Genomic DNA, 14626 nt, shown 5'->3' with positions numbered 1-14626 from the left:
TGCTCTGGGGTCTCTCTGTGTCAACCTCCAGACTGACTTCTCTGTCCCAGACCTCCCTGGCTTATTTTCTCCACCAGTACCACCTCTCTCCTGTAAGACTGATAGCGTAGTCCATCAGCTCTTTGGTAGCCTGGAGACAAGCATATCGACCCATCCATGCTAAGGATTTTTGTGCTGATCATTGGGGGTCAAACAGAGCACAGTATGAATAGCAACCATAGAGGAGCTATAATAATGGAAAGGTGCTCCAAGGAGCAAGAAGGGTGGGGGGAAACCAAGACTGAGCAAGCCCCACCATGTCCCAGACTTAGCACCAGGTTGTGGGAGTCAGTGAGATACACGAGAAACAGCGTCTTGCTGCTTACAACCTGACAGGGATGAGGCACCATACTTTCAAGGGATCTCACAGCCTGAAGGGTAGGATGATGCCATGTTGTACTTTAATTAGAAAAAGGAAGGTTCAGCCCACTGAAAATTTAAATAAAAGCCTCATCATCAATTTTAGTAAGCTAAGAAATTGGAAATTCAGTCAGAATATAGTTTGGACTCATGTGTCTGAATAAGAGTCATCGTGGCCACTGGTAACACAGGTATTGGAAAGATGAGGCAGAGCCAGACTTTTTGTCCCTTTCAGTTCTATGCTTCCCTTCCTGCTGAGCAGACCATTTTGGTGTACAGGATTTAAATATTCTAAAGAACAAACTAGTAGTGTGGGAGTTTATTTTCTTTTTCCTCAGTGCAATGTGAAGGCAATCATGAATGATGGCCAAGATTTATTAGACCACAGTCCAAAGAAATCCCAGCCAGATGGACAACAGAGCATGTGGATCTGAGATGAATGTGATCCTGAGTGTCCACACCTCCCAGTCTCCGCGTGTCCTCTCTTCTCCTTGGGTAAAGTCTTTTTGGAACAACTATTATTGCATCCTTCCTACCCTCATCCTGCCAAAAAGTGATTCCAAACAACAAGTCAGGTAGGAGACAAGCAGAGATAAGACCAGAGTGAAGCACAGTAGTATTTATCTGGTGGATGAAGAAAAAGAATCAAGAATTTTCTTATTTCTGTTATTTTGGTTTGCCTGGGTTAAGCTAGGGAGGAAGAGCCTGCTGAGGTTTGAGGGAAACACGTTGCCAATATGATGATCCGCATACATGAGAATGGGAAAGGGGACACTAATGAACTCTTTTCTCTGGGAGATTGATTCCTTTTAGCAAACCAGGTTTGCTAAATTGAGCTTGGCGGTGGGGCAGAGAAAGTGATATAATTTTGTTACTTGGACATTTTACCTTTAAAAAAGATTTTGGATAAAGCTACTAAGAGAGAAAAAAAAAAAAGCTACTAAGAGAGAGAATCCATGGATGCATGGTTAAACAAAGTGTGGTGTATCCCTATAATGGGATAGCATTCAGCTTTAAATAGGAAGGAGAGTCAGACATGTGCGACAACATGGATGAGCTTTGAGTGAAATTAGTCACAAAAAGACAAATAGTGTACGATTCCACTTAGATGAGCTACCTAGTGTAGTAGGAGTCATAGAGACAGAAAGTGGAACAGGGGAAGGGGAGAATGAGGAGTTATGGTTGAATGGGTATAGAAGTTCAGTTTTGCAAGGGGCTAACGTTCTGGAGATTGACTACACAGCAATGGGACTGGATAAGCTGTACACTTGAAAGTGGAAAGTGATGATGATGGTGCTTTTCATGTTAGGAATTTTTTTTTTACCACAATTTAAAAATTTGCTAAGAGGGTAGTTCTGAGATTTTTCTGCTTCTTAAAATTTGGTTGGTTCATTTAAAGAAGGATTTTTTTTTCCTGATGAATAATCACAAGTTTAGAGAGAGCTGGGTGTTATAACCCATTTTTCTTCCCCCAAAGATCTTGCTATGGAAAGGAGAAAGTCTGTTTGTTTGTTTGTTTGTTTTTTTGTTTGTTTTTGCCTAGTCATAAACCCATACAACTTTGAGGGAGAAGGAAAACATTTATTTACTGAACACCTACTATTTGCTTAGCGTTGTGCCTGGCCTTCTCATAAATGTTATTTCATTTCATATTTTTAATGACTCTTTAGCTCGGTTTCTATGTAAGTAAAGCTGAAGGTCAAGGGAGGCTCAGTTATTTGCCTACAGCCACACAACTGATGATACTAGTAAGAATAAGAGCAAGAAGATATTTGATGGTTACTGAGTGCTTACTACATGCCAGACATGATTGCAGGGACTTTTGCGGTTTACTCATTTATGTGATAGAGGGCGTATTCAGTCTGCTTGCTTGATCTATGACCACCACTTCCCACTTGTAGGTGACATGCCCAAGGTCACCCAGCTACTCAACACCAGAGAGCTAGGCTGTCCACAGAGGCCATATCAGTGCTGTTTCCAATTCATACTTTCTGCTATCCCAACTTTGGGGAAAGAAGGATAAGCCCTATCTAACTGGGAAACTATTATTATTATTATTTTTAATTGGAAATAGCTCCTTCAACGGAGACATTTAGTGAGTTCTGAATCTCTTTCATGAGTTGGTGTTTCCCTTTGATGTGGTACCTGACAGAGCCATCTAGACCAAGAATAACGAGACAGGGTGATCACTTTCCTGGATGTAACTTCAACTGTCGAACCCTATATTTCATATAACTTTATAAATACACTGTTCAGAATTTTCTGAGTTAATGTGGTGATAACCATGTGGATAAATCAAAAATGATTTGTGTTACGAGGCATTTTTTTGTGGCTACAATGGGTATGTCTGACTTATGGGAAGACACCACATCACGAAACAATAATAAAGCTGAGGTATGAAGTCCTTGTCTAGCATGAGCTGGAATATTTTTCCAGTTCCACATTCTGTCTTATGATTAATTCTCTTTGTTTTTTAGTAAATGCCACTGACTCTCCGACCAAGGCCATGCATCAGCTTGAGCTATGCTGCTTGCTCTTTCTTCCCCTTTCCATGCTGGTTTTTGCTTCTCCAAGGTTCAGGATGGGAACAATGGGCTTTTATTTTATGATGCTTTACTGGTATCATTGTTAAACATAGCATCTACAGAAACCTCAAAATTTTCCTTTCAATTTCCTGCTGAAGTCAAGAAAAATTCAGATTTGGAATCAATATGTAACATGTCACAAAAGCATCAGAGGAGTTGGTAACATGAAGATAAACATGTCTCTTTCTTCCCTTACCTGTAGCTTTGTCTAAAGTGATAATAAAAGAGGAACTTACTCTGAGTAAGCAATTCACCCCACTGCCAGCCAACCAGACACTCAACTGGCTTTGCAATCCAGATTGTAAAATGAATTAAACCAATGTTATTTATTTGCTTTCAGCCTGAAAAAAAATGAATCTAAGGCAGCTATTGCAGGATTTTGGAAGAGATGTCACTCTGAAATATCTTTTCTGTGCTTTGAAGCATATCATTGCCCTTCTTGTAGAGAAATCAAGCATGTACACACGTACACTGACACGCACATGCACAACATATTTTATTAGTCAGCCCCTCTGTCCTTTCCCCCAGAACACAGAGGGGATATGGAGACAGTAAAATGCCGTCCACACAATTCAGCAACATGCACTGTGAGCTTCTATCAATATTTACTACCAATGGGCCCTGGGGCTTCTTGCAAGACGACTCTGGCTTTTATTCAAAAACCTTTGCTTTCTGACTCTGATTCCAACACTATTCAATTTCCTGACCATGGAAAAAGATTTCCACTAAATTTCCCCTCCATAAACCTGGGTTGTAATAAATAAATGTTTCCTTCTCACCACTCCTGACCCCAAGGACCTCCTGGTCTCTGCGAGGAGTCAGTAATATTTGTGACAGAACTTGTTCCTTAAGATTATCTCTTGGAAGTGTGCTGAAGTTCAGGACATTTGGTTTTTCTGCTCTATTTAAGGATTTGTTTTCTTGGATCAAAGCCTGGATTTGACCTCTCAGAGATTTAAGCTTGTATCCTTCAACCTGATACCTGAATCAGAAACATGCTGCTATGTTTTTATCAAAAGTCAGTCCAGTTGCCTTTTTTTTTTTTTTTAATAGTTCATCCTACCTTCCAATCAAGTGTTTGTCACCTCTACGGTCTGGAAAATCTCTGAAATAAGGCCATATATTTGCTCTTCTAATTCCTGGTACAGTGCCGGGTCCTTCCCCTATATTGAGGGTGGGGAGATGAGATCAAAACGACACAAATGACTGACCCATAGGGTCTTTCTTACAAATTGTTGAAAATAAGGTCATTCCTTCCTTACATGCTATGAGTTTGTCTTGATCTCTTCTCTGGTTGGTTTTCTGTTGAAGGAGGGCAAGCCACAGTGATGTTTGAGCTCCCAGAAGACCTAGGTAAAGTGGGAGGGGATACTAGGTCAGAGCAAGAAGAACCCATTCAAGACTGTGGTTGAGGATTGAAGAGTCATGTGGGAGCAGACCAAACCATGTGGATTCCCAGAGGGTAAAAGCCAGTCTTCTCACAGTTGGTGACATTATTCTCTTACTGGTCTCCTTGCTTCAGGTCTCACACTTGACCTTTGAATAATATAAATGGGATCACAGTCACTCTGCTGCCTAAAATCTTGCAATGGCTTCTCTTGTCTTAGACCAGAACGCCAGCTGCTCAACAAATCCCTTCCATTGGTTTTCCCTTCCTAATTCTACAACCTTATTTCACTTTCCCCTTTTTTCCACTAGTCTCCCGGCGTATTAACTTACTTTAATTTCTTTGAATTTGCCAAGCTCTTTCCTGCCAGAAGATCTTTCTTTGGTCGTGTTGTTTTCCTTGCCTGGAAAGCTGTTTGACTCCTACTAATCCTCCAGGTTTTAGCTTAAATGTCACTTTCTCAGAAAGTCTAGTTAGTCTACGTCAGAACACTTTGCTCTTTTCATGGTAGTCATTATAATTTATAATTATATCTTTCTTCAGGGTAGGATTAGTATCTATCTTAATTGCTGAATTTTAAGATTTCTAAAGATGGGAAATACAGTTTTTTTTTTGTTGTTGTTCTCCACAGAACCACCACTAACTGGTACATAGTAGGTACTCAAAAAAAATGTGTGTATGTGAATCTTGGGATCAAAATCCAGATAGGCAGTTGAGATGCATATCACATTCAGTACAGGGCCAAGAAATGAGGTAAAGCCAGGCAAGTAGTCAAACACCAGGAGACAGTTCTTCTGGAAAAAGGTCATATATCAAAGAGCTGGTGAATAGGGAAGGACTAGGAAATGTGTGCATTCTAAATGCAGAGGAAGAATCCAGATGAACACTTGGGGAAGTTGGTGGTGCCAGACAGGGTCATAAGCTTAACAAAATAAGCAAGTAGTAAACACATGACACCAGTGATAAATAAGACCACAAAGCAAACAGTTTCATGGCTCAACAAGGAAGATTCTGAGATAAGAGCATTTGGATTTTACCATGATTCCACTAACAAGGATGTGTGGAGGGCTCCCGTAATAGATGAGGCTGGCCCTGCCTGCCCCCCGCCCCGGAACATCTACAGCTGCTCACTCCTCTCAGCAGGGGAAACTCCGTGTGCATGCACCTCCTTCCAGCCTTAGCATGCCATACAAACCCTGCAGGATGGCCTTCCATATTCCCCATACAGTTTGCAAGTGTGACAGCTCCCTTCTGTTCCCAAAGGCATTTAGATTGGGTGATAGAACATTCTCATCTATTTTAAATGAGTTATAGTGGATTAAAAGATCCCAGGGCTGAAAAGCCCACACATGTAACAAAGAAAGGGAAAAAAAATCATTCCAGGCTGCTTTGACAAAATGAGTTTTTGCTTTGTAAGGGCTAGCCAGCCTTATCAGAGAAGAGAGGCAGAAAGGAAGGGCCTGGCATCTTACCGGGTTCACGAAACAAAGGCTGTTTGAATAGGACCTTCCAGACTGTTCTCAAATTATTTACCTCTTTTGGGTAAACTTCGTGGTTTTGAATGAATGGGCTGCTATTATCATCCGTGGATCAATCTCCAGGTTTTTCCTTAACTGGTTCTAAGGTAGGAAAAGGCACAAAAACTCAGATAAGATCGTCCCAGCTTTCTCCCCACTGCTCCTTCTCATTAAGTATGTGTTTCAGTTCTGCCAAAGAGAAGAAAAGCTTTTCCCTTCCTGACCTAAAATTGGCCCAATAAAGTGCAATCAAGTGCACCCACATCTCTACTTTTTTGGCCTGTGTGACCGCTTTCTGGGAAAGCAGGATCCATTGTAAGAGGATAAGCAATAAGGCATGAACTAAGGATGGGCTCCTCCAGGAAGTTTTTATGGGGGATCCACTCTAGCAAAACCAGAGGTGGGGGGGTTAGGTGGGGGTGTAGGGAAGCAGCTGTTAAGCTTTGGCCCCCAGTGAGCCTAAAACCATAGGGCTGGAGGCTGCATGGACATCCCGGACAGACAGGATGACCCAGCTGAGTCGGATACTTCATCTGTAGCATAATAAACACCTGAGGAGACACAGGTGCAGGTGCTGAGGGCTTCACAGTGCAGCAGGGCTATGCGACTCAGCAGGTGAGCAATGAGGGCTCTATATTTCAAAAAGAGGTAGAAGGGCTCAAAGAGAAGGTAATGGCACCTGTCTGAGTTGTGGTTGGCAAGGTGCAGGCAAGAAGAGGACAGACTCTCAGTTGCACAGCCCACCTCACCAGAAAGGAAGGAAGAGACCCAGCGATCGCTTCTGGAAATAGCACGCGTTATTTATTTGCTGCGGATTCATCAGGATATTACATTGTGCGGTTATAGAATGCTTCTTAATGAAAAGCCTCATAAGTAGACGGATGTTTCTCTTGTTTGATAATTTAATACGCAGCTCTTCAGCGAATGCAGATTTAGCAAATAATTTGGGTGTTTTGAGGCAGAAGCAGAACATTTTATTTATAGGTGTACATCTATAACCAGGTACTTGGAGTATGGCTTTTTGTTTTTGTTTTTTTTTTCTCTTCCTTTCTCCCTTCCTACCCTCTCTCCCCAGCTATTCCTGAAAACACCCCAGCATTAGTTCACTCCCTTGGTTCTTCCTTAGGGATGGAACAGTCATTTCCAGCCAGCGATTCAGCTTGTTGGGAGAAAATTCTACAGAGGGTGGGTAGACAAACCTATCTTGGAGTTCTTTGTTAGACAGCAAGGCACATCTTCCTTCTCCCCCTCGCAAAGAGAGCTCCCTCACACACGTCTCTGGCTGCCTCAGAGCTGTCCCTTCCCTGCAACTTGTCTGGATGCTCCAAAGGGAATTTCAACATAGTCTCACCCAAGCATCATTTTTTATTAAAATTAAAAATAAAATCCCCCCAGCTGTAAAATGACAACTGCACAAAGCGTGCAGAGCTACTTGGAAATTATAGTCCTTGCCAGCTTGGATGGCCCAGCCTACACCATTTGAGTTGGGGCTGAGGGTGTCTAGGCCACGCTTTGTTGGCCTCTCGGGGTGAGAGGAAATTTCTTAACCAAGAGCTCCTCATGGAAAACATTGTTTCTGTAACAGCCTGAGGTCAAACTCTGGGACTGGCTCGCAAGAATTTCACTGGCAGCGTTCAATTGTCTTGAGGTTATAAAAGGAGAAAGAAATCCCTTTCCCCCCTCTCTCCCCTCCAAGATTCAGGGGGGCCTGGATTCTGAAGAATTTTGTCTGCCTCAGCCATTTTCGAAGTGTTCATGGGAGCAGACAATATGAATTGCAGCTGAGGTTGTCTTTGTGGTTAAAAAAAAAACAAAAAACAACAAAACCCAACTCTGAGGCCTGAGGAAGCACTGTTTTATTTTCACTTTTCAGAAATCCCTACCAGGTAGGAAAAGATTGAGATTGGAGGCTCAGCGGAGCTGCAGGCCTCCAAAGATCTTCCTTATGTGCTTAGAAAATGATACAGCCTCGTACATTATGTTTTCCAAAGGCAGTTATTTATTATGAAATAGTCCCACTAGGACATTCTTAGAACAGTTTGAAGTAAAAATACTTAAGAGACCACAGTCACAGGCATTATTCAATCATGAGGGGGACTTTTGAAGGCAACTGTTTTCACATCTTATTTAAGGAAGAAATAACTTATTAAGAAGAAGCAATTCTCAGTGGGGAGGCTGAGAAGAGCCACATGGTAAAGGATCAGGGGGTGGGGGGTGGGGATGCTCATTGGGAATGAAGGTAAGACACCCAAAGACGTGCATCTCTGACTCAGTGAATGAGCAAACTTTTTCATTGTCCTTCCCTCTGAGGTTGTTACTTCTAACATCTCCTTCTAGAGGACGAGTAAGTGGAGGAGGAAGAAGGCCCAACCAGGGAGGTGGCTGGGGTTTCTGCACATGCTTCTGCGGGGCCTGGTTCTAGTATCGGCCTCAAGAGCAGATAAATACAAGATGGCTGAGGTCTTGCTGGTGGTGGAGAGCAGGGTCATGCTTACCTTGGCGCTCCAGGGACACGGACTGGTGCTCAGCTGGTACTTACTGAGTGAAAATACGAAAGGAATTGGAGGGGGGGAGGACGTGTGTGCAAGCAGGGGGAGGCTCTGAAAACCATTTGACTTCCTGTCTTCGTTTTCCCAAATAAAGTCTTTGAGGAATCAAAGAAGTGGGACTTAGAAATATTTTATTTTTTAATCTTAATTCAGCCACCATTTACATTTTGGATTTGCTCAGTAAAAGGATCTTCCAGATTCAATTTGTGACAACATTAAGTTTTTAGGATTTACTCTCTTCCCGCACCCATTTCCTCACGTTCAGCCACCCTCTTACCCCACTGGCCTCACATTTGGGAGATGAGGACGAAGTGGGTTCTTAGAGGTGGCCAGAGGTGAAGGGTTAGAGATGTCCCTTTGGGAGGCCTCTAACTAGCCCTCATCTTTTCTGTTCCCTGATACTTTTGTCCCTATTTGGGGGCAAAAAACAGAGTCTTCACTATTTCCACAACTGGCCACTGTGCTAGGGAAGTGGTGGAAGTCCACCTGGACATTCTCAAGGATGATCAGAATTGTGTGCCTGAAGCATAGAGAGGGCCAAAGAGGAAGCCAGAGAGGGAAGAACTGCAGGCCTTTTATGTCATGGGGCTTGTGGCCAGGGTCTAAAATCCTCTTCAGATGATTAGAACCAGGGACTCCTCAAAGTCATCAGCATGATCTGGGCTGTAGCAAATCAAAGGTAGGAAATGTGGGAACATGAGTGTAGGAGGGAACCAGGGCTGGCGACACCACTGAGCTCTGGAGGGATGGCTTAATCCCTTTCATGGTATTCATTAGGTGTGGTTATTACCTCTCACTGCTGGGTTCCTTCTTCTCTGAATTTTTTTTCCAGTTTTGTCAAGCTATAATTGACATACAACATGGTGTTAGTGTTAAGTGCACAACGTGACTTAATATATGTATATATATTTGTAAAGTTTTTATTTATTATTTATTTTAGAGAGAGAGAGAGAGAGAGAATGAGTGGGGGGAGGGGCAGAGGGAGAAGGAGATAATCTCAAGCAGACTCTCTGCTGAGTGTGGAGTGGGACCTGGAGCTCAATCCCACAAATCAACATCATGACCTGAGCCAAAATTAAGAGTCCAAGGCTCAACTGACTGAGCCACCCATGCACCCCTACTTAATATATGTCCTTAATATATGTATACATTGCATTTGCTCAGTACAATGTAACTTTAACATCGATCATCTTGTGTAGTTAGACTTTTAAGACTTAGTCTCAGCAACTTTCAAATATACATTATTGTCAATTATAATCCCCATGCTGTACATTACATCACCAGAATTTATCTCTTGTAACTGAAAATTTATAATTTTTGACCACCTTCACCCATTTCACCTATCCTCTCCCATGCCCCATCCCTGGCAATCACTAATCTGTGTCTCTATGAATTCAGATTTTTTTTTTGAGATTCCAGATTTAAATGGGATTCTACAGTATTTGTCTTTGTCTGACTTATCTCATTATAATGCCCTCCATTCCCTTCCATGTTGTTGCAAATAGCAGGATTTTCTTCTTCGGTATGGCTGAATAATATTCTATTGTGTATACACACACACACATATGCCACATTTTCTTTATCCATTCATCTGTTGATGGACATTTAGACTGTTACCCTATCTTGGCTATTGCAAATATACTGCAATAGTGCTGGTTTTTAAATGCCTTGTAGTACTTGGATTACAAAGATCAAGATGTGACTTTTTTACTCTGGACTTTTAATGAATATGCTTTTGTGAATCATCTGTGTTTTTAAATATGAAATACGTATGATCTTGTAATAAAACTTTATTGGGCCCTCTTTTGGGAGGAAGCTAAGGGTTCATTGCTTGAGCAGTAAACAGTGGTTCCACACCCTTCTGAGCGCCTGTTTTTGGAGGCAGGGGCTGGAGAGGAATCAAGGTAAGGGCAACTGTGTGCCCCTTGACATGCCTGCCCAGAATGGAGCTGGTGGGTCTAGCATTTCTTGAAAAGCTTATAGTGGAGGATATTCTGGGAGACAAAAATATTACTTTCCCCAGTACCGTTTATCATCAAAGCTGTAGGTAAAACAAGACATTCCAGAATTAATCTTGAGTTGAAGGAAGAAGAAATAAGCTACATTTTCTTTCACAAGCAATATTGTGGAAAAATGTGACATTAACCAAGTTTTCCTACTTTTGATTTGCCGCAGTCTAGATTATGTTCATGACTTTGAGAAGTCTATGGTTCTGACTATTTGAAAAAGATGTCAGGCCCTGGCATTGGAGACTTTTCCAGGACCTGCAGGTACCTTGTCTTCCCTGTCAGACACACTGTCTCTTCTATGTCAAATGCTCTTCCTCACCTATTGATGGGCTAACTCTAACTCATTCTTTGATCTCTGGGAAGCCTTTTCACTCCCAGGCTGGGCTAAGAGCACACATCATCCTGCATGACCTCAGGCTTGGCACTTAATACACTGGATCAGTGAAGTTTATCTACTTGTCTGTGAGGAGGTTAGACTTCAGTTGTCTGTGCCTTAATGTCCTTACCTATAAAATGGGACCATTAGATATGCCAATCATGGGGGGTATGAGGATTCAGGGGTGTAATGCATGTGCAGCTGTACTCAGAGGGCCTCTGGCACATACTAAATGCTCCACAAACGTTGCCTGTTATTTTTACACTTAAGGGAAGGGCCCACATCCAACCTTTTTTTACGTCTCTAAAGCCTGTTTTGGTATTGGCCAGAGTAAGCTGCCAAAACATATTCATTAAATACATGCGAGGGGGTCAAGGACTCTCTCAGGGTAAATCATGGACTTAGGAACATCAGTGCCTCTGATAAGAGTCCCATGGCTTTGCAGATTTACTCAGGCTGTCTCTCTAATATCGTGGAGGCAGCAAGACCTCTGACCCCAGCAGAAGCACAACTGTGTGGCTCTGTGGGGATGATGGAGGCTCCCTTCTGCAAGCAGCTTAGGACACCACTGGACTGCCTGTGGGGCATTCAACACCCAAAGAGGCTGAAACTTTAAAGAAAGCTGGGGGCTGCCCGCTTGACCCCACTTGCTTCAAAGGTCTTAGGAAGGATAGGTAAATGCAAGAGGCAATGTGGGCATGCCACAGGGAAAGAGATGGGCTCTGGAGCCAGATGCACATGGTTTTGCATCTTAGCTCTTCAGTATAACCAGCTGTGGTCCAGTTATTAACTTCTACCCACCTCAGTGTCTTTATTCCTAAAGTGGGAATGGCAGACTTTGGAGTTCGTCGGACCTGAGTTAGAAAATTAGTTTTTCTGTTCACTAGTTGTGTGACATTGAAGTGGGTATATAGTCTCTTTAAACCTTAATTTTACTCATTAAGAAAAATGGACATAATAGTATCTGATAATTTTGTTGAACAGATTAAATGAGACATACATAATAAGTGCTTAATAATGGAATCCTTGCCTCTCTGTAGTCGTGTCATAAATTATTTCTTGAAATATAGCAATTGCACATAGTGAAAAGAATTCTGATTTGTTGACCAGAAGCTTAGAGGCATGTCCTCCTAACCTCAAACAACACACATTCCTCTTAGGAGACAATTTTATTACAAAGAACAGCAACCCAACCAGAAGCACAGATTATCAGTTTGTTTTAACTCTTGATAGCATTCAGAATCATTTTTAATATTCTGTTTGCCCTGGTGTTTTTTGGTTATAAATGCTTTATTACATAGAGAGACACATCAGTGACCATCTCCTCCCTAATAAACCATGCCTTTAGACAACATTGTGCATTACAACCATTACTCCGTGTTCTTCTTAACAACAAAAAGCAATGGAGCAAGTGATGTTAATATTACTGAGACTTTGCCCAGCTCAACTGACCCTCAATAATACTTCCTCTGTAAAAGTACCCAAAAATGGCTGGTGGACCTTATTGCCAGCCTGGCTCCACATTCTTCAGACTACATTTTTGCATGTTTCATGCTTTGGAACCAAACACTGTTAAAATGTTCCATTTTCAGTACTGGATTACATTTCATCTTGAGATCACATTGAGGGAGGGGGCGCCAAAACTTGAGCAAAATTTTTGGTTAAGCTGCTTCACATTCCTCTGCTTGACAATGAAAGTATCTCATTTCTGTCTCTTGGCATTTGTGGGGAGAATATTGTGCGGTTAATGGAGCCTGAACCAACAACGGTGTGTGCCATTAAGTAATTTATTGGCACGTCTGCAAGCAGGCCCATCAATATGACCATGTGGCCTCATTTCTAATTCCAGTGTTTCAATTAAAAATATTTTGGGAATACAATTTCTAAGATAGAAAAACAAAAGGTATTAAGGATATCTTTGTCTTCGAGCCTTCAGGACAAAGACAGAATATGAAGTAGCTCACACTGCATTTGATTTTCTTCATCTTCTCCTAATATTCTTGGGTTTACCTCCTGGTGCTCCAAGCCCAGATTTTTTTTAAAAAAGATTTTACTTATTTATTCATCAGAGATACCAAGAGAGAGGCTGAGACATAGGCAGAGGGAGAAGCAGTCTCCTTGCTAGGGAGCCCGGTGTGGGACTAGATCCCATGACCCTAGGATCATGCCCTGAGCCAAAGCCAGACATTCAACCACTGAGCCACCCAGGCATCCCTCCAAGCCCAGCTTTTACCAAACATCTAAAAAGTGTCCTGTCTCCAAGCCTGGGGTGTTCTACAGGTAGAAAGGAAGTTCAGATTAAAACCACTGTCTGATAACGCTTTCATTCATCCAAATATTTCCCATGCCAGTGCCATGTGTGGGGCCAGGTCCAGGTCCTGGGGATTCAAAGGTGAAACATTTAGGATGCCTGACCAGCAAGGACCTCCATGGGGGTCACACACATGCACTTAATTAGAGGGCGCCCTGACTTGTTTCAGAGGAAGTGCCTAAATACTTGCAGAATGCATAAAGTGGAAAGGAATTCTGCCCCAGGGAAACTAGGGAAGATGTCAGCAAGGACACAGCATTTCAGATCTCAAAGGACACCCTGTGCTCCAAACAGCATCCGAAGGCTTCTCTGTAGAGAGAATCACAAGTACTAATAATAGCGTGCTTTTGCGAAATCCATCTGAGGCTGGTGGACAGGACCAACTCAGGGAAGAGATCATGTTCAGAGGGGCAGAGCGATGATCCCAATTCCCACGAGTAGGCAGGATTTGAGCTGGGACCGGAAAGCAGGTCAGGATCTGGATTCAGGTCTCCTTGGTACCTGCTTGGACAACGTGCTCCCACACTTGGCACCTGCGAAATGGATAAGATCTGTTATCTATCCTGTAACCCCCTCCTCAAGTGCCCCAGGGCCAGTGACCTAGATTAGGCCAGCCCAGGCCAGAGACCTGTGCATTTGGGAAATCCTTGATGGGGACAAAGGTTAAGCCAGAGGGGGAATGTCCTAAAGGTTGTGGGGGCTCCCTGCCCGTCCCTCCATGAGCTGTCAACTCTGTGGTGGGAATGCCACCAGGGTGCCTGTAAGGAGCCTGCTATCCCAGGAGGGGGTGAGCATCCTTATAGCCAGGGGGTGTTTTGTCTTTATGTGCATTGTTTTATGAGCCTTACAACAGCGCTGTGATGTAGGTATAACAGGATTTTGTTACAACAGACAAGGATACTGAAGCAAAGAGAGGAGATGTGACCTGCCCGTATGACAAATAAATCACATAAGCGGGCCTGGAATTCAGATATTCCTTTAGTCTCACTGGCTTGCGGTTGGTGGAGGGATGTGGTGTCTCTTCATCTTGTTTCCTGGAATTCTTTTGATAGGAAACAATGCCGTTTGCTCTATAATTGAGCCAAGGTTTGAAATGAAGTATTAGTCTGTCTTCAATTCTTACTGAACCATAAATCATCTTTATCAGATCTTTCCCTGATAGCAGTTTTGGTGAGGGAGGGAGGCAGGAGGGGGTAATGAACACTGAGATCCTCAAGGGATGCGAGGGAGGTAGAAACAGGAAGCTGCTAGAATGGGTGTGTGAAAACGGGCCTAACACCCAACGCCCTTGCCTGTGACCCTAGCCTCCCCATAATCTGCCTGCTTTCTGTTTATATATCCTACATTACCTTCCTTTCCTTAAATATGATCCCACTTCTCCAGCTTGCACCTTTTTTTATGCTGTTTCTTCCAGCATCACCACCTAGAAACATGACACCGTCTTTATAATACCATCTCCTGATGCTCCTGCCTGCATCCATTCGCTTTTGACT

Source organism: Canis lupus, chromosome 1 (genome assembly GCF_011100685.1).
Source record: "Canis lupus familiaris isolate Mischka breed German Shepherd chromosome 1, alternate assembly UU_Cfam_GSD_1.0, whole genome shotgun sequence".
Lineage (NCBI taxonomy): Eukaryota > Metazoa > Chordata > Mammalia > Carnivora > Canidae > Canis > Canis lupus.
Note: the sequence above shows the minus strand (reverse complement) of the source record.